We start from the raw sequence: 19,064 nt of genomic DNA, 5'->3' as shown, positions 1-19,064 counted from the left end.
GAACTTGAATAAAACTTTTGTTTCCAAAATTACTGGATTTGACATTCAAAGAATTGATATGCCATAAAACTCAACAACCAAACCAAACCGAACCAAACCAAACCAAACCAAACCAAAACTCATATCATTCATTCAGTGCATTTAAACAAGCAATATGACCAGTTCTAGTATTATACTAGAGGTCATCATGACCTGTGAGCCAAAGTTTGTACATCGTACATTATAGTAAAAAAAAATAAATAAATAAATAAAAGTAAAAAAAAAAAATAAATTAAAAAACGTAGGTAAGATAGGTCAAATAGTATGAATGTGTCAATCAACTTACACATAATCAATAGGCAATATTAGTTCGAGCACTAACAATGGATATCTTTTCCCAACTATCTTTCTCAAAGATTCTTTGACAGGTTCTACACCCGTAAATGAATAAAGAACTTGATTTTTTTTTTTTTTTTTTTTTACAAAGGCATCACCACATTATCAAGGCCCAGAGGCCACTCAAGGATAAGGGTTAAAGAGCGTACAGTAGAAGTTGGTCAATATAGTAATCATTAGTAATGAAAATTTGGTAAATTTAACAACTTATATGGAACGGCTCATCAAGAACTTATTTACCTTAGACTTGAACACAACCATATTGTAGTCAGCCGGAAAGCAGGAAAACGGAAGACAATTCCACAGGCGTGCAGTTCTAAGAAAGAAGCTTTGTTCATGGAATCTATGTTTAGGTTTAGGCACAGATAAAGAGTGGGGGAAATTATTGATAGTGTTTACAGCTAGACGAGTGTTTCTTGTGAAAGTTTGGCGAGGGGGGACCATAGATTGAAGCTCAGTTGAACACTTTCCATGAAAATAACGATACATCAGAGACAAACTCGCAACATCTCTTCTGTGAGATAGAGGTTGTAAGGAGGAGAAAAGGACATCTCCTACGAGGCTACGAAGTCTATTTTGAACTCTAGCAAGGCAGGACAAGTCCTTTCTAGCAGCTCCTTCCCAGATGTGGCAACAGTATTCCATCCTTGGACGTACCTGGCTCTTATATAGATAGAGAATTGCATCAGCAGTGAGATATCTACTGGATCGATAGAAAGATCCCACCATTTTTCCAGCGGCCTTGGCAACAGATTTGATATACGTGTTCCATTTAAGATCAGGAGTAATGGTCAAGCCCAGAAGCTTGTCAAAACTTGAGGCCTCCTGAAGACGAGAGCCATTCATTTCAATTGATGACAAATGTGGATTAAAATGTTGATGATGTAAAGAGAGATTACAATTGATTACTAATTTTTTTTTTTTTTTTGGTCCCCCACCCCCGACAAAAGGAGGGTGGACCTGTAAATTAACCCTTGTTCGTTCGTCCGTTCATCTGTTAGTACTTTTCTCAATAACTACAGCTTGAAATTTTTTTGAAATTTTGCACAAACATTAAACATGATATGAGTAAAAAATTAACAGAACGGATTTTCTGGGAAAACTCCGGTTGTTTCCCTAGGCGTGCCTTTCAGATTAAAATGGCTAAAATTGACGTTTTGTGCTTATTAAAAAAAAATTGATGTCTTGGATTTTTATAAAACTTTCTGAAAAGTTGTAACAAACTGATTTCTATATAATTTTGTTTGTCTATATTTTGCAATAACTCTTGGGTGTGCTCCAGGGGCTCTTTTAGGGCTAAGAAAAACACTCCCTTTTTGGGACTATTTTACCATATTTGTCAAAAATTTTCTGTGTATGTATATTTATTAGTAGTTTCGCATGGTGCAGAACTCAAATTTATATATGTTAAGGCCTAAAACTGCACCGTTTGTTAATTTTCACCAAGATTTGACGTTCCCTGGGAACTTTTTGTGCTAAAAGGGGGGGGGGGCAAATGCTGAACTTAGTCATTATTTTTATACCTCGTTCACTGTGCACTCACGGGGGCCCATGCATACTTCACTTGTTTTTTTTTTTAAATGTTGGACCAAAACAAAGAAAGAAAGAAAGAAAAAAATGACACATTTTTTAAAAACTCAAAACAATAAATAAAATCTTAAAATGCAACATCCTCTCCTACTGAAGGTCAAGTTTTTTTTCTTTCTCTTTTAAAGAATAAGTTAAGGTGACTTTAGAAAAAAAAACAAAGGCATAACGTTCTTTCTTCTAACAAAGGTATTGTTTGACAAAGCACGTAAGGACAACGACAACAGGATGTTAAAAACGATTAATCACAGTTGACAATCCACAGGTACGATAGAAAAAAAAAGTAAAAAAAAAAAAATGTTTACAAACAGAAAGTTTAAACGCTTCTCAGACAACATGAAATGGAATAACTACATAGATGTGTCTGAATTTTTAATATGAGGATTGCACTGTTGCTCGCATTTTGGACGTTATTCTCACAATGTTTTCAGACTTATGTAACATCTGACCTTTTTCAGGTGTGACTTGCCAGACTTGGGAAAATATATGGAATTTCAAACGAAACCCATTATTTAACCCACCTTCGTGGCTGTCCGAAATTGCATGCAGATTTCTGAGTTTAACAAAACTTTTATCAAAAAGTGCTCAATGACAAGCAGAGCATAATTATAATATGTCTATTCATGCAAACTTTATTGGCTACATATGTGCATACATGATTCTGCTGCAATACCTTCAGGCCAGATTTGTTCCAGTGAATCCAGATTTTAAATAGTCAGAAGAAAGTTGAAGCTTACATTTGCTAAAACATCTGTCAATATCTTATACACGAGGGGCCTTCGATAAGTTTCCAGACTTTTTTTTTTGTACAGGCATTTAAAGTTGTCATAGACTTGAAAATTCAGTATGTTATTGCTATACATCTTATGAGATGACTGATTAATATTTAATGATTTCAGGTTCAAAGGAACAGCTACAGCGGGAATTGGAATACACTCTACTAAAGCCTGATTGTCAGAGTTGGTGAGTTTCAAAAATGCAATCTGGGCATGAGGACACTTTAGAAGAACGATATGCAATAAAATTTTGTTTCAAACTTGGAAAAAATGACAGAGAAATATATGGAATGCTTCAGACTGCTTTTGGACCATCTTTGCATGAATCAAGCATTAGTTTGTGAGAGGTGTAAGAGATTCAAGGAAGGCAGGAAGTCTTTGAGGTATGACGAGAGGTGTGGGGGGAGTAAAGAAGTTAGAACACCAGAGTTGACTGGCCAAATAAAGAATTTCATGGATAAGGACCGTCGTGTGTCTATAGAGACAATAAGTGTGAGAAGTGTACGTAAAATTATTATTGCGAAACTGAAGATGCGGAAGATTTGTGCAAAGGTTTTCCCAAGGGTGCTCAGAGAAGATCACAAACTATTTAACCCAGATGGGCATTAAGACAGTTCCTCGCCCTCCCTATACTCCAGACCTTGCTCCTTGTGACTTTTAGTTATTCCCTAAGTTCAAAGAAAACTTTAGAGGTTGTCGTTATGAGACAATTGAGAAGATGAAAGCGGCTGCAACGAGGGTCATCGACATGCTCACACAAGAGGACTTCCATGGGGCTTTAAAGAAGTTGTTGGAATGGTACAATAAGTGCATTGCAGCCAGGGGAGATTACTTAGAAGGGGACTAGAGTTTTATGTGTGTACTATCAATAAAAGTGCCCATACGAAAAAAATCTAGAAACTCATTGAAGGCACCTCGTATCTCTATAAAGCCACCTGTCTATGGCATGTTATTACCACATCTGAACTGGTGCATCTTGAACAGTCCTGAGGATTTTTACGGAATTTTAAACAAAACACATTATTTAAGATACCTTAGTGGATATATATATATATATATATATATATATATATATATATATATACAGGGCTCCTTCAGTCTTTAACAGACTATGGTTACCCACGAAGGGGTGCCTGCGCACAAAATTATTGTTGCAGAAGGTGCGCAATCTCCAACCACACCTCTCCTGAGTCGAGATTGTTAAATACCAGTGGCAAGTGAAGTCTATGTATAGGACGACTAGAAACAAATGCCAAGATAAGCGGATAGCACATTCAGTGCCTAGAATTCCTAAATGGTTACCCATCTGGTACTAGCCAGGCTCAATGCTCCTTAACTTCGGTGATCTGACGAGAACCGGTGTGTCAATGCAATTATGCCGTATATATATATATATATATACTTTAAAACAGCGAAACAGTACTGTATGTGGATGACTATATATATATATATGTATATATATGAGCAAACAGTTAATAAAACATGTTAAAAAACACTTTGAAATGAGTTAAAAACATATTTAATCTGAAAAGGAAACACTAGATAAGTGGATAGTCCTTAATCCGCGGAGTTTCGAAGAAATACTTTCCTTCTCATCAGAGGGTAGGAATTAGCAAAATGCAGGATCAGATTTTGCATGCAAAAGTATTTGATGAAACAAGTAAGTCAAAGATCTTACTTGATAACAAAAAAAGTGAAGCAGAGGGAATATGGTGAAGAAAAAGGTGATTACACATGAATTGATAGTCTGGTGGAAGATAAATAATCCAGTGACGGTAAAATCCAAATATATAGCTTCCAAAAAGTTTATTCTATATATATATATATATATTGAAAATTCAAAATGGTAATACAAATATTGATATCAATATTAATATTTAGTGATTAATCCTATCCTCATAAAATGCTCAATATTCAAGATAGAACAGCTATATATGAGAGGAATTAAACTATGCAAATTAACATTTACACTTTGTAGAACATTACTCTCTTTTAAACATTAAAGTTAACTTTTTTAAATAACCAGCAATTATATAGAAAGTCTATAATTTTATTTGTTGGTTATTTTCCTCTAACTCCATGGAATAAGGAAATAGGATGTTGTATGTTGTATTTCTTGCTTTTGAACAATAAACTTTGCAAATTTTAATTTGCATAATTTAAATCCCTCATATATAAAGTTATTTGAAAAAAGGAAATTAGATCCAGTTTCCAAAATATCTTTATTCATGTGTTTTGAAGGAGGTGGTGTTTGATCAACACTGCTGTGGAGCCATAATTTAATACCCTGTTTTGTTTTTTAAATTCCTGAAACAGTGTTTCATGGTAAACAACTGATGCTCCCTTTAAGAACATTGGTACTATTGTTTGTTCATGTAAGTAAAACTATTCAAAATGCAGGAAATTAACTGAGGCAGAAAAAATAATTTTCCAATGAAGGACATTTTTTTTAATCCAGTTTTAAAGGTTTTAAAAAAACTTCCAAGACTACATATATATGACTGTATCACAGCAGTTTCCTAGATGTAAATTCACTGAAACTCCGGTGTTTTATCAAAAAGTGCTCAATGACAAGCAGAGCATAATTATAATGTCTATTTATGCAAACATTATTGGCTACATATGTGCATACGTGTTTCTGCTGTAATTCCTTCAGGACAGATGTTTTACAGATTTTAAATATATACAAAGTTTTTCCATTATTTGAAAAGGAATTGAAAATCATAAGAAAGGTAAAAGAAGAAAAGGAAAGAATAAAATAGAATGTAGGGAAAAGGGGTTGAGGGGTAAAGGGAAGTTAGACAGGGGCAAACTTCATTGCATCATTTCCTACTATTTCCATTTTTATTACTTTACAGTCAAATGTTTATCTATGCCAGCAAATATGGATTTTAGAGATGATCAGAATTAGGCTTCCCCTATCAATTTGCATCAATGCCACCCAGCCTATGATATTTATCATATAAGTCACAAAAACTATATATTGGTAAATATAGATTGGTTCATTTATTCAATAAGGGAATACAAACAATTAATTGGGGGGATAGAAGGGACTCTTTATGCCAAGGCATTTCAAAGCCTAATGCTTCTCATCAGAAGAGCAGAGAAGATGTTAGGTAATATAGTGAGGATGTGAAGTCTAGCACAGGATCGGGATTCATTAGGAATAGAATAGAATAGATGATGTTGAGGGGAGCCAATCTATATTTACCAATATATAGTTTTTGTGACTTCATTTCCCATTCCTATTGTTCTCCTATATAAGCTCCAATGATACTTGTTGAGCTTTACATTGTCCAGATAATGATCCTCTTATAAAATTGAGCTCACTCTTTTCTTCTAATGCACTAAGCTATATATATATATATATATATATATATATATATATATTCTACGACACAATCATGTTGATACTGGTTTTCGCCAGATAACCAAAGTTAAACAACATTGAGCCTAGCCAATAACAGATGGGAGACCATTTGAAAAGGCTAGGAGCTCTGTGTACTGTGCAGAGTCATAGAAATTTCCAGGTTGGTATCTGGGGTGCATTAATTCACTGGGAGAAATGCCCCCCCCCCAGTCTTTGTTAAGGCATACGTCTAGGAAAAGGTAACTGATGTAAAAACCTGCGATCTACTGTAAATGATGTCCTGAAAAAAGTTGGCAGTAATACCAAAAAGTGTGATTAGTACTACACAAAGCCTTCACCCCTATAATCAAATCATCTGTATGGATTTCTTAGCAACTTAATTGTAGTTCATCAACGAGAGAGCCCATCATATATATATATATATATATATATATATATATATAGCCTTCACCCCTATAATCAAATCATCTGTATGGATTTCTTAGCAACTTAATTGTTTTAGAAGAAGTTCATCGACGAGAGAGCCCATCATATATATATATATATATATATATATATATATATATATATATATATAAAATGGCAGTAGAGTTTAGTTTCCTAGAAGTACATCCAATGAAACAACATGTGTCTACCAAAAAGTGCTCAATGAGTAAACAGAGCAGGTATATTGAATGTATTTATACAAACATTTGACTACATATGTGCATACATGTTTCTGTAATCACCCGTTGGCCTGAAGACGTAATCTCCCAAGTTAACGGGTGATTACAGAAACATGTATGCACATATGTAGCCATCAATGTTTATATATATATATATATATATATATATATATATATATATATATATATATATATATATATAGAGAGAGAGAGAGAGAGAGAGAGAGAGAGAGAGAGAGGGGCAGGCTGGGTGGCATTGATGCATGCTTTCATCAGTGCCGGAAGTGACGATCGCTGCTGATCAAAGGATTCAAATTCCCGCTACAAAGCCGCCTTTGACTCTATTAGTAAGAAACGTTATCTGAACGATGAGAATAAAGGGAAATTAAACATAACCGGAAATGAGTATTTGAGTAATACAGCAAATGAGAAAACTAAAAAAAAAACAAAAAAAAAAACAATGTTACACCCGTACAAACATAAATAACAATGAAACTATAAATATCAAAGGTCAGTGCATTTATTGAAATAGTTTTACTGTAAAGCTTCTACGCCAGTTATGCCGAGGAATCTGAATAATGGATGATCATCTATATGATGGATAGCATGTTATGAGACAATAAAAACAATCTTCCAAAATTCTTGATGAATCAAACTGTAAGAGAAAGAAAGGTTGATGTGACTTTTGTTGTTTTTTTATGCATTATTTTATCTACTGGCATAAAAAAAAAGAAAAACATATGCAGAAAACTACTTTATAAATAAAAATTGTTGGAAAAAAAGAAAAGAAAATGTAAAATACTGATAAAGGAGTATAACTCCAATATATATATATATATATATATATATATATATATATATATATATATATATATATATATATAAGAGCAAATAGTTAATAAAACATGTTAAAAACACTTTGAAAAAGAGTTAAAAACATATTTAATTTGAAAGGAAACACGAAATAAGTGGACAGTCCCCAATCCAAGGAGCCTCGAAGAAACACCCTCCCTCCCATCAGAGGGCAGGATTTAGCAAAATCCGGGATCAGATTTTGCTTGCAAAAGTATTCGATGAAACTACAAGTAAACCAAAGATCTTATTTGATAACTAAAAGTGAAGCAGACGGAACAGGATGAAGAAAAAGGTGATTTCAGGTGAATGGATAGTCTGGTGAACGGTAAAATATCCAATGACAGTAAAATCAAAAAATGTAAATCCAAGAAAGTTAGTTAAATTTCGATTCGCACAAGTAAAATCCAAGGGAATCACGTAATTGGAAGATGGTTCAAAATAATCCAAAAGGCCAAAATCCTTGGAATAATTCACAAATAGGCACAAGGAAAAGGGGAAAGAATTCCAATAATATTATTAAAAGAAGAATAAGATATGCATTAGACTCGGCTGCCAAGGTAAGGCGTAATATTATTATATTCTTATTATAAGCTCTATCTCCTATTTGGTTTTATCGAGCGTTTAAATCTGGTTAAGATTACTTTATAAATATTTTAGTTTTACCATCTTGGATGATTTTGGTAAATTTAATTGTAATTTTTATTTTGATGTTATATATATATATATATGAATTTTAAACAATACTTGTTTCATTTTGTGTTGTAATTTAGCTTCAAACGTATTTTATACATATTTCATTTTAATATATATAAAACTGTAAGAACTTTCTTGTCAACTTGATATATATATATATATATATATATATATATACGGCATAATCACGTTGACACACCGGTTCTCGTTAGATCACCGAAGTTAAGCAACGTTGAGCCTGGCTAATACCAGATGGGTGACCATTTGGGAATTCTAGGCGCTGTATGTGCTCTCCGCTTATCTCGGCATTGTTTCCAGTCGTCTTGTACCTCAACTTGCCACTGGTATGCAACAATGTTGACTCAGGAGAGGCGTGGTTAGAGGTTGTGCAAGTCTTGCCACACAAATTTCACGTGCAGGCACCCTTACAGTGGGTATCCATAGTCTGTCAAGACTGATGGAAGCCTTCATATATATATATATATATATATATATATAAAGTTGACAAGAAAGTTCTTATAGATTTTAACTTTTAAAGTCAGATGAACTTATTGAAACAAGCACTATCAAAATCAACATACAAATGTATTCATGACACTAATCTAAAAATCTTGCGTTCTGATGAAGACGTTTTTGATATCGCTTTGGATTTTGAAGCATTTCTAATGCAGAAGGTTGTCTGGATGCTTGAAAAAGTGGTAATGAATAGGTGAGAGGTCTGGAGAGATATATCCATCTGAATGTAAAAGTTAAAAACTGCAAGAATTTTCTTGTTGGCCTGATACACACACAAACACACACACACACACGTATAAGTATATATACTGATGTTTGCTGGTGCTACCAGATCAGGCTGTCTGAAGATATTGGCTTGCTGAGACAAAATGCAATTAACATTGATGTTTTTTGTTTTTCTGGCCCTGGATATGACCTTAAACTGTATCCAGTGGTGAGGCCCCAGTTTGCGGGCTTTGGGAAGTGTGGAGCTACCCTTTAATTGCCATTGCTCCCAGGTCCACTCTGACTCGGAGTGGTAGTACCTGTTAGGGTTCCAACTATGGGTTAAATAGAAACTGACTTGAAAAAAAAAATATATTCAATTAAAATATTTTTCTTCAAAATCACTGGATTCGGCATTAAATAATCTGAAAAGGCTTGATATTCCGTAAAGCAAAAACAACCAACAACCATTTTGTTTTTCTACTTCCTTTTGTAAAACTTCATTATGTTTTATGCAAAAACAAAAATAAAAACAACAACCCACCTGGTCCCCCTTTTCCTTCTTCCTATTTCCCCCTTTTTTTCTATTTCCCTCACTTCCTGACTAGTTTCCCAACTTAAAATGTACCAAACATTGATACTGTAACCCTTTTCTCGATTCCATTGCAAAACTCACTCATGTTCTGCAGAGCAGGGAACAAAACGATAAAATACACTATAAAACAACCAAACCAAACCAAACCAAAGACTACAAACTCGCGATTAAAGATACAAAAGCTTGAAGAATAAAAAAATCTTCTACAAAATAACTGGATGCAACATGAATACTATTTCCAAAATAATTGGATTCGGCATTAAATAACCCAAAAAGGGTTGATATGCCATAAAATAAATCAACCTAACCATACTGATGATTCTATAAGCATGAAACAGTAGTGTCTGTAGGTATGAAATATAATTATTATATATAATTAAAATTATTAAGCCACTTTAAGAATATTTAAGTTTGAGCACTGTCAGGGTAAAAAAAAAAAAAGGAAGTCAGCTAGTGTTTATGTAACATTTACAACTTCGACCTGTCTAACACTCTAGACTGTCTACTGCCCACGCCTGAATTTAGCGCTTATAAGCTGTTAATTCCCTTCATTCCTGTGACAATTGTTTACTGACCCAGAAGTAAAGACTTAACAAATGGAGTCAAAGGTGGCTTCATGGTCGAGTTCGAATGTCCCGACTGGTAGGAATTGTCACTCCTACACTGCTGATTGCATAAGTATGAAATACTAATGTCTGTCGGTATAAAAATAATTATCATTTATAATTATATATATACTAGCAGTTCAGCCCGGCTTTGCTCGTGCCCTATGTACTGTTCATAACTTTATGTACATATGTATATATATATATATTAAAAAGTTTTACTCATGTCCAGATAACCTACATCTAAAATTTCAAATGTTTAGACCCAAAATTAGCAGAGGAGTTTGGTAGAGTCTGCAAAGGTCAACTCTTTCAACTGTGACTTCTTGGCAGCCAAATTTTCGCCCAAAAATTGATTAAAACGCTTGCTGCATGTCTGAATACCCTTTCTGTAAAATTTCAAATGTTTAAATCCAAAATTGACTGAGTAGTTTGCTAGACACTGCAAAGTTTAAATTTTTTAAACTTTGACCCTTTGCAGCAAAATTTCCGACCAAAAATCGATTAAAAAGCTTGCCCTATGTCTGAATACACTTTATGTAAAATTTCAAATGTTTAGACCAAAAATTAGCTGAGTAATTTGGTAGAGATCGCAGTGATCAAATTTTTTTAAAACTTTGATCCCAATTTTGACCGCTTAATATTTATTTTCTTGGATTTAAAGCAAATTAAAAAGTTTGATCCATGTCCAAGTAACCTACATCTAAAATTTCAAGTGTTTAGATCCCAAATTGGCAGAGGAGTTTAATACAGTTTTCAAAGGTCAAATGGTTGAACTGACCCCTTGACAGCCAAATTTCTGTCCGAAAACCGATTAAAAAAATTTCTCAAATCTCAATACCCCTTATGTCAAATCTCGAGTCTGTAGACTAAAAATTGACAGAGTAGTTTGGTAGGGAAATGCACAGACACAGACAATTTCACTTTTATAGATATATAGGTATATAATTCCAGGTTAATAATATTCAAAGATGAAAACCAATAAATTTAACAAGATTTAAAGAATAGTGCTCAAAAGTGATATTTTTTTTAAGACCTGCCTGTTTAAAAGAAACTTTTTTTTGACGTCCGAGATCATTTAGTTATTCATACCTAATTGACTGAAACATTGTCATGATTGTGTAGCAACATTGAAATAATGTTCATTTGAATATATATATATATATATATATATATATATATATATATATATATATATACACACTAGCAAAAGTACCTGTCGTTGACTGGGTTCAAAAACAGCCTACAGAAAATGGACTCTGATTCATGAAAGTATGATAGGTTATGAAAAGAAAGGGTTGTAAAGAGACAGCTTCGAATTTGGGGGTATCAAAACCAAAGCAAAATATGATGAAAGTAAAAATAAAATAGATAAACCCCATAATTTATTATACCATACCTGTTCACATTGAAACACTTATCACAATATTCTGTGGATCTATATTAAAAAACCTTGTTAAACTTTGTGACATATTTTCATTCTGTGGAGGTCAGGCGCGAACGAACACCCCATAATTTTTATTATACCATATTTCTTCAAACTGAAACATAACTATCAAAGTATACTTACGCAGATAGATATGAAAAGTCTTTATTAAAGTTTGTGCCTATTTCCATTCTATGGAGACTAGGCGCGAACGCAGACCCCACAATTTTATTATACCATCCCTATTTAAGTTAAAACATACTTATCAAAGTAGTATTATGTACATCTATATCAAAAACACTTGTAAACATTTTTTTTTCATTTTTTAATTTTTTATTTCCATACTTTGTGGACCAGGCGCGTACGCAGACCCCACAATTTTAATGAATCATCATTATGCCAGATCAAACATACCCATTCCTGTATCTCGATACATCTTATATCATTATATATGATCAGTTTTCTATAATAGTTAACCATATAGGAGCCTATTCGTGACCAGACACACACACAGACGGTTAGCTTTATATTATAGAAGATATATATATATATATATATATATATATATATATATATATATATATATATATAAGAGAAAGAAAATTAAAACTCTAAGTTGAACTTTACAATCAAAATTTATTGTTCGTGTTTTTTGGAGTATTCAGTTGAACAATAAATTTTGATTGTAAAGTTCAATTTAGAGTTTTAATTTTCTTTCTCTTATAATAAGCTCTACTCTCTATTGCGTATTGAGCTTTTTTAATTCGGTTGGGATTACATTTTCTATATATAAATACTGTTATTTATATTAGTTTGAAGTTTGCCATTGTGTATATCAGGTAAACACTACATCCCTTTGTTTTCATTTATATATATATATATATATATATATATATATATATATATATATATATATATATATATATATAAGGACTGACCTTCTGGAAAAGAAACATCGTCTGATGAAGTTTCTAGTTATTTATAAATAGTTTACTGAAACATACTCATGACTGTGTAGCAATACATAAATGTTTATGTAAAAAAAAAATAGTATATCTTGCTCTACTTTGCATTGTGTATTCTTGTATAAGCCTTGTTATAATTTATTCTCTGAATATTCTTAACTTGGAATAATGTCAAAAAACGAGATTATTTTTGCACCAACGGTTAAGAGATACCAACAATAGAAAAATGTATATTTAAATGAGTGTCTTTTTATACTTATTTTATTATTTCCTATTTTAATTTTTTAAGTCATTGAAATAATTTTCAAAAATTTATTTCAATGACTTAAAAAATTACTACAAAGACATAAATAATCAAAAGATTAAAAATTAAAATCTTAAATAATAAGATAAGTAAAAAAAAAAACATAACAATTGTTGGTGAGCCTACTCATTTAAATATATATTTCCCCAAAACCTCTGGCCTTGATGGAGGGGAGACCAAAACTTGCTACTATGGTTTCAAATGATCTGAAATAACAGCAAGGGAAGACTTGATTCCAAATATTTCTCATATGTCATATTTCCCCTCTTTTGGAAATAGGGTACAATTATGAATATCTCCAGTATCAAATAATCTTTATACACTGTGAAATTTACTTTATGTATGAAAACCAAGGCCAGAAGTTTTGGAGAAATATCAGATATTTCGTAATTTATGTGCAAAACTAGGAAAACAAATGACTATGATTGAAATATTGGTAAAGGTGTAGTATCTTTCAAACTCAAGAAAAATCCTTTAAAATTACCATTATTATAGGTTTTCAATGGTGCTGAAAACAACACGAAAATGAAAACATCAGTTAAAATCCCAGGAAACGAGTAATTTCAATGATATGAATAAATTATGGATATATCTATACTCGTAGCCAAATTGAATATTGAAATGCTATCTTTGGTTCTATGGAACGAAACTACATAATAATTTGCAGGCATTTTGAAGATTATAAGACTCTATGGCTAAAATTTTATGACAATTGGTTAAAATGAACCTATATTTAAAAACCAATAAAAAATGCTAAAATTTGCCTACATTTGTATATATAGTGTCCTGGCTGGCCAAATTTAATTTTGCTGCTTCTGTTGTCTCTCCTATGGTCTTGCCATGCCTCTAGTATATAAACACACACACACACACGTTATTAATTGATAAGCTTAAGGAGACAAAAAGGATCTATTTTAAAGAACAAAATTATCTTCCTCTTTCACCGAAAACAACTTGGGACAATAATCCTTCAGTAATCACCCGGATTTAGCATTTAATTCAGTGCAACTTTCAGAGATTAAATTTCAGTTGATAACTCGGTTAGACTCGCGATAAATATCTGCTTTACGTACACATGCATTACATTATATAAATAGTCTGGCTAAAAAGAGGATCACTTCACTTTTATCAAGAGATTAACGGGTGGTCAAGATCAAAGCCTAATGACCAATGCTTTTAAGATGAGAGTGGTCACAGCAATGACAGGTTCTGCCACACAGAAGTAGAGAGTGTGAGCCACCTGACATCCAGTTGTAAAGTCCTGTTGGTGGACGGCTACTATACAATGCGACACAATGGCGTGTGTAAATATCTTCACTGGACCTTTTGTAAAAGGTTGAATATCGAATGAAGCCAAATTACAATGCGAAATTATTAAAATAAACAAGTGTTTATTTTTAAGATATATATTTCGGAGTAAAACACCCTCTTCAGTTTTTTATATTTCTTCTCTTTTTCCTCGCCAAGATGTTCAGTTGAAAAAAAAAAAAAATAGAGAAAAAAGTGTAAAAGACTGATGAGGGAGTTTTACTCCGAAATAGATATCTTAAAAATAAACACTTGTTTATTTTATGGTTGGTTGGTTGGTTGTTTTTTTTTTTACAGCATATCAACCCTTTTCAGGTTATTTAATGCCGAATCTGGTGATTTTGAAGAACAATTTTTAATATAGTATATTTGTTTTTTAAATCGTATTCTATTTAACCCATAGTTGGGACCCTAACAGGTACTACCACTCCGGGTCAGAGTGGATCTGGGAGCAATGGCAATTAAAGGGTGGCTCCACACTCCTTTAGGCCTGCAAGCTGGGGCCCTCACCATCGGATATAGTTTAAGGTCATATCCAGGACCTTGTTTATTTTAATAATTTCGTGTTGTAATTTGGCTTCAAATATATCCCATACATATTTTAAAATTCAAATTTCAGTCAATGCTTCTAATACAGATAAAAAAGAAAAACAAACTACCCTGAGATATATATATATATATATATATATATATATTATAAATACACCAAACCTCAAAGGAAAAGAAAAAGAGAACAACAACATTTGCTCCTGATGATAATCGGATGCACTGATAGAAAGCGCTTGAGTAGAATATGGCTGAACAACAACTTTTGGGCGCCATTTTATACAACATGTCAGCTGAAATAAAAAAAGACCACTCGGCAAATAGAAAAGATATCCAGAAAAATCGGAAAAAGAATAATTCTGTTGTGTTCAATCAGATGTGCTTAAATACTGACTTGCTGCCAAAATATACATATATCTCCCAATGTTTGTGTGTTCCTTATAGAAAGAAAGGTTAAAGAATCTATATAAAATATAAAAGTGTATCCTTATATAAAATTTACCATAGAAGTAGTCCCAAATCTCTAAGCGTTCCCCCAACTCAAAAGCTTAAGGATACATAAAGTATTAAAATTAAGGATACAAAAAAAAACTCCCCAAAACTAAGATTTTGGGGTTAAACCTCCTTTAAAACTTTTAAAAATATAACATTTGATATAATGTATAAAATATGTATAAAATTCCCTTAGGGAAGACAATGGAAGTGGTTTTAATCTTTATGTTATCTTCTATGTGCCGAATATCTGCATGCCCCCACTTTTAAGGGACAGAACTTGTTGCAATATTTTTGATATAATGAGGAAGGTATGATTTTAGAAAATTGGAAGGTTCTACTAATAGACACTGACGATAGAAATTAACCAATCAAATGGAGTCACACTGCTAGCAACCAATCAGACACTAACATCACACAATAAAACAGTAAATATTTTAGAATTCCCACACATAATTTTCCATAGACCATGACTTGTCATCATAACTGCAAAAGTACACATTTTTTTTTTTTTTTTCGTTAGCGCTGCAGCAGCTTCGTTCAGGTGAACACTGTTTACAGAGCGAGTGAAACTATAGAGGCCTTATATCCCCCATGATGAGTAAATAAACACTTTCTCCTAATCTTCTAAATCCTTCAGAAAATAAACACACAAAAATTTTAACTGTATTGACAATGCAGCTGACTGTTTACGTCACTAATAGTAAACAAAAGATGTCACATCTTTTTCTATTGATCAACAAGAGATGTCACATCTTTTTCTATTGATCAACAAGAGACGTCACATCTTTTTCTATTGATCAACAAGAGACGTCACATCTTTTTCTATTGATCAACAAGAGATGTCACATCTTTTTCTATTGATCAACAAGAGATGTCACATCTTTTTCTATTGATCAACAAGGTGTCAATCTTTTTCTATTGATCAACAAGGTGTCAAATCTTTTTCTATTGATCAACAAGAGACGTCACATCTTTTTCTATTGATCAACAAAAGACGTCACATCTTTTTCTATTGATCAACAAAAGACGTCACATCTTTTTCTATTGATCAACTAAAGATGTCACATCTTTTTCTATTGATCAACAAAAGACGTCACATCTTTTTCTATTGATCAACTAAAGATGTCACATCTTTTTCTATTGATCAACAAAAGACGTCACATCTTTTTCTATTGATCAACAAAAGACGTCACATCTTTTTCTATTGATTAACAAAAGATGTCACATCTTTTTCTATTGATCAACAAGAGATGTCACATCTTTTTCTATTGATCAACAAAAGACGTCACATCTTTTTCTATTGATCAACAAAAGACGCCACATCTTTTTCTATTGATCAACAAAAGACGTCACATCTTTTTCTATTGATCAACTAAAGATGTCACATCTTTTTCTATTGATCAACAAGAGATGTCACATCTTTTTCTATTGATCAACAAAAGATGTCATATCTTTTTCTGTTGATCAATAAAAGATGTCACATCTTTTTCTATTGATCAACAAGAGATGTCACATCTTTTTCTATTGATAAACAGAAGATGTCATATCTTTTTCTGTTGATCAATAAAAGATGTCACATCTTTTTCTATTGATCAACAAGAGATGTCACATCTTTTTCTATTGATCAACAAGAGATGTCACATCTTTTTCTATTGATCAACAAGAGATGTCACATCTTTTTCTATTGATCAACAAGAGATGTCACATCTTTTTCTATTGATCAACAAGAGATGTCACATCTTTTTCTATTGATCAACAAGAGATGTCACATCTTTTTCTATTGATCAACAAGAGATGTCACATCTTTTTCTATTGATCAACAAAAGATGTCATATCTTTTTCTATTGATCAACAAAAGACGCCACATCTTTTTCTATTGATCAACAAAAGAGTCACATCTTTTTCTATTGATCAACAAAAGATGTCACATCTTTTTCTGTTGATCAACAAAAGATGTCACATCTTTTTCTATTGGTAAACAGAAAATGTAACGTTCTTTACCATGCATCAAAAAAGATGTGCCATTTTTGTTTCATTCACAAACAAAAGACTAGACAATTGTTTTTTTTACAATTATGTAAAAAAAAAGAACCCCAAAAACTAATAACTTTTTTACATTAATAGTTAAAAAGAAAACTAATTGGAATAGAACCGAATTAAGACTGTGAATCTGTGACAAATACAGGGGTAACCTTAGATTCAAGCTCACTCAAGTATTTACTATGGAAATAACAATGGAGCAGAGATAAACTGGCAAAGAGAGAAGAGAGAAAAAAAAACAGAGAAAGAGAAAGACAGAGAGAAAAGTATAAGAAACAATGTCTGCCCTCGATTATCTCACCTGAGAAATTGAAGAATTATAACCAGCCTCGTCTGCTTTTTTGTTTTTTTTAAATGGACCATGACTTGTCATCATAATTGCTAAAATGTACCCATCTTTACTTTTTTTATTAACGCTGCAGTAGCTTCGTTCAGTTGAACACCGCTTTACAGAGAGAGTGAAACTACGAGTATAGAGGTCTTAAATCTACCATGATAAGTAAATGAACACTCTCTCCTAAATTAAATAAAAACATAAAAATGTCCATTGTGTTGTGAATGTAGTTGTCTATTTACATCATGTAATGAGAGTTTACCAAGGACGGAATTGTGGTCAGAGAATTATGAATTAGCAAAGGGTACATTCCAAGAGAAAATAGACTTCGTAGCCTCGTAGGAGATGTCCTTTTCTCTTCCGTGCAATCTCTATCTCACAGAAGAGATGTTGCGAGTTTGTCTCTGATGTATCGTTATTTTCATGGAAAATGTTCGACTGAGCTTCAGTCTATGGTGTCCCCCTCACCAAACTTTCACAAGAAACACTCATCTAGCTGAAAACACTATCAATAATTCCCCCCACTCTTTATCTGTGTCTAAACCTAAACGTAAACAAAGCTTCTTTCTTAGAACTGCACGCCTGTGGAATTGTCTTCCGTTTTCCTGCTTTCCGGCTGACTACAATATGGTTGTGTTCAAGTCTAACGTAAATAAGTTCTTGATGAGCCGTTGCATGTAAGTTATTAAATTTACCGAATTTTCATTACTAATGATTATTATATTGTCCAATTTCTACTGTACACGCTTTAACTCTTATCCTTGAGTGGCCTCTTGGCCTTGATAATGTGGTGATGCCTGTGTAAAAAAAAAAAAAAAAAAAAAAAAAATTACAGGTGTTAGTAATCGTTGTACCTATTTACTATGCCTCCCCACGGGACAGAGTTAGACACCAGGGTCGTTTTTTAACGTGGAGAAAAGGTACAAAAATAAAAATTGTCTCAGTCGTGAAGGATTTCTCCTCCACTGACAGAGAACAAAACATGGAAGTGCAGCATCTGAAGAACAGATGCTACACTTTGATCTTGTCCCGGAATTGAAATAAAGTTTTTAAAAATATACTATCATATAAAAGTAATTTTGTGTGTGTGAGTTCCTTCCTCATATGTTCGGAAACGGCTGAGCCCATCTTTTGCAAATTTCAGACAAAGCTAATTTATATATCTGGCAGTGTTCTTAGATATGCTTTGTACAGAAATTCATCCGATAAGTATTGAAAATCTAAAAAGTCCAATTCACTCCCAGATATATAAAACAGGGATGTTAATGAGCAATAGCAACAAAAGCTGAAATTAAGATGACTTTCTAACGATATGGGAGTTAGGTGTTAGGGATCATACCTCGACCCACACCTCTGTATGTGTGTATGCGTAGAGAGAAGAGACAGAGAGAGGGGGGCAGTGCAA

The 19,064-nt window shown here is 32.7% G+C and overlaps 1 protein-coding gene and 1 pseudogene across 6 annotated transcripts in view; one reads left to right on the top strand and one right to left on the bottom strand.

Moving 5' to 3' along the window:
• Positions 1 to 19,064, bottom strand: part of LOC145263767 (coiled-coil domain-containing protein AGAP005037-like) — a 758,348-nt gene that overhangs the window by 314,088 nt on the left and 425,196 nt on the right. The window lies entirely within an intron of this gene.
• On the top strand, positions 8,494 to 8,610 carry LOC145263973 (5S ribosomal RNA; annotated as a pseudogene).

The sequence above is a fragment of the Euprymna scolopes genome, chromosome 39, assembly GCF_053919585.1.
Source record: "Euprymna scolopes isolate OS-2025 chromosome 39, ASM5391958v1, whole genome shotgun sequence".
Taxonomy (NCBI): domain Eukaryota; kingdom Metazoa; phylum Mollusca; class Cephalopoda; order Sepiida; family Sepiolidae; genus Euprymna; species Euprymna scolopes.
Note: the sequence above shows the minus strand (reverse complement) of the source record. Positions and strands in the feature narration are given on the sequence as shown.